The sequence below is a fragment of the Balaenoptera acutorostrata genome, chromosome 14 (assembly GCF_949987535.1).
Source record: "Balaenoptera acutorostrata chromosome 14, mBalAcu1.1, whole genome shotgun sequence".
Lineage (NCBI taxonomy): Eukaryota > Metazoa > Chordata > Mammalia > Artiodactyla > Balaenopteridae > Balaenoptera > Balaenoptera acutorostrata.
In genome coordinates, this window is record NC_080077.1 from 13,217,319 (window position 1) to 13,220,528 (window position 3,210).

Here is a 3,210-nt window from a genome sequence, read left to right on the forward strand (position 1 = left end):
AAGAGGAAGACAGAAAGATATGAACTTGTAATATAAAATGGAAAATATTAATATAATATATAATATAGTTATATAAAATAATATATATTATAATGTTATTTAATTTGATTAAAATACCAGGTAATCAGAGAGAAGGGAATACTTAATTCTGCCTGGGAAAGTCCAGGAAAATTCACAAAGAGGATTGCATTCCAGTTGAACCTTTAAAAATAGGTAAGAGATTAATAAGAAAAGAAAGGTTTTTCTGAGGAGAGTGGAAATCATGTGCAGAGGTATGGAAATACGAAAGAATGCAGTGAGTTTAAATTGTTTTGGGATATTCAACAAGGACAGATGTATAGGTATGTGTTTAAGATAGGGCTAGAGGAATGAAGGCATTTTTTTGCGAGACCATTTTTGTAGTTGGTACCGGCAAACTTTTTGCTACAAATAATGATAAACACAACTCAAACTGGCCTAACGACATGAAGGTAAAGGTATTTATTTTCTCACGAATCTGGAAATTTTACATTAAGTGTTGATTGACTCCATGGCTCAACAGTGTTATCACAATCTCAGTTTCTCTTTGTTCTCCCATCCAGGGTTTGCTTCATCCTAAGTCTGGTTTTTCTTCTGATGGTCATACCCAACCACAATCAGTGTTACGAGGTCTTGTATCATGGAGAAGTAACTACTTCAATCTTGGCAGACCAGGAAAACATCCTAAAATTTATACTTGTTAGATTAGCTGTTAGACATTGGTCATCTATTGCTGTGTAACAAATAACCTCAAAACTTATCATCTTAAAACAATAAATATTTATTATTTTGTACAGGTTCTATGAGTCAGGAATGTATAAGTGGCTTTGATCAGAGGTTCTGGCTTAAGGTCTCTCAGGAAGCTGCAGGTAAGATGGCAGCTGGAGCTGCAGGCACCTGAAGACCTGACTGGGGTTGGAGGATCAAATACCAATATAAGATTATTTGAGTGGAGGGCAAGTTGATGTAGGCTGTTGACAAGAGGCTTCATCTTCCCATTAAATGTTTCTTTTTCTATTGGGGTATTAGTTATGTTTTTAATTCTTATTTATTTGGAAGAGCACTTTTTATTAAAATGCTAGATATTTTTGCCATTCATTTTGCAAGCATTCTTAAACTTTTCATTTGCCTTTTATTTGTATTTATGAATTTTTTAAAGGAATGCTCAATTCTAATTTGTCATAAATTATTTATCTGCATTTTCCATTATCATATTTTTGCCCTTGGTCACATACATTTTTGGCCAAATTTTCATCTAGATCAGTTACATTTATCTACTTTTTATATTTATATCAACAATACCATTGGGATTTTTTTTTTTTTTTTTTGGTGTGTAATGTGAGTTAAGGACATATATTTTTCCAGAATAGATAAACTTTCATTATGTAGAAACATAAGTTTTTAGAAAGTTTTTTGTGAGTATTAGAAGCATTTTGGGTCATTAATCTTGCTTCTTTGTCTTCTTACTCTTTGGCCTTTGTAATCCTGTATAGCTTTATTTTAGGGAAGTAACAGATGCAACTGATATAAATGATATTCTGCATAATGATTTATTAATACTAGCAAACATTAGAAGCAACATAAATATACAACAATAACATTACATAACTGGTCAATTTTAAAAAGATTACAATAGGAAAACATGCAGCTACTGAAATCAGGTATTTAAATAACATTTAATTATTTTGGAAAAATTCTCAAGATATAATCTTAAGTAGAAATAGCAGACTACAGAGGTATGTGTGCAGCATAATCTCCTTCCACAGGGTACATTCAAATTATATTTTATTTGAAACATGTTTTATGATTTGCAGTTTTCCAACATGAGTATATATTGTTATATTATATTAAATTTAACACACAATAATGATTTTTGAAAGATAAATATGTGATTATAAAATCAAAAGGAAAGAATATCTTTCTTTTGGACATAATTGTGTAATGATTAATTATGATCTTGTTTCTGATTTTGGATGGCCTCAAGTGTACATACCTAGGTTTAGTCGCCACAAATAGCAAGCAAGCATGAGTGTCTCATAACTGTAATGACAGAACATTTATTGACTCATTAATATTGAGGATGAAACATAGTCAGTGGTAATTTAAGAAATGATTTCCTGAAGCTTCTTCAAGCAACAAAACAACAGAAATTTTTTACATTGGAAGCTTCTCTAAAAAAATTGCAAAATTTGGTAGCATTAGAAAGCTGGAGGATTATTCTCCTATTCAAATATAATTTACAGTTGAATTAAATTTGGGGTCTGATTTGCTTTTCATGGAAAATGTTTTCCCAGAAGTTACTTCTAAATATTGTTTCAATTGTTTGCTTTTTTGTATATTCAACACCTTATATATTGTATAAAATCATTTATATGTTTATAGTCAAAAGAAATTTTAATTCTTTTGGCACAATGACATACATATATTAGGTAGAAAGTAAGTATTACTGGGTTAGACTTTAAATGTATACCATTGTATTCAGAGCCAGCTTCAGAGGCTATCAAGATGTACAGTTGCCTAGGGCCCCATACTAAAGGGTCCCACCTTTGGTTAAATATGCTGTTGAGGTCTTGAAATTTTTAATAATTTTTGAAGAGGGCACCCTGAATTTTAATCTTGTACCCAACGCTGCCAGTTATGTAGCTCATCCTGATAGAGCTGGTTAGGAATTCTTTGGAGTAAGCAACAATAATTATCAAAACTACAGCTGCAACTGGCCTAAGCCAAAAAAGGAGATTCGTGGAGGGGTATATATCAAATGTTTTCAGAGAATGGATAACTTCAGGTGAGCCTTTATTCAGGGCTCCCACTGTGGGATCCAGTTGTGCTGCTTCCAGGCTAGCTTTGTTCTCATACTCACCAGCATTCATGTTTTGGAGCCTAAAGGACAGCCAGCAGCTTTGATCCTGTGTGGTCTATTGTCTTTCTGGGAAGGAAGACTCTTCTCCAAACCTGTAACTCAAAGTTCTGGGCTTCACTCTGGTTGGCTTGACTGAATCTACCTGTAAAAAATGAGAAATCACTAAGGAAGGGGAAGGTGGCGATGCTGATTGGCCCAGGCTTGAACCAAAGCAATACCTCTAAAGAGAGAGTGGAGGTTGTCTGTTCCTGGAGCTGCGCAGTGCAAGAATGAATGAAATTGGGGACTCCTACCAAAAAAAAAAAGAGCAACTGGATGCTAGGAGGCAAACT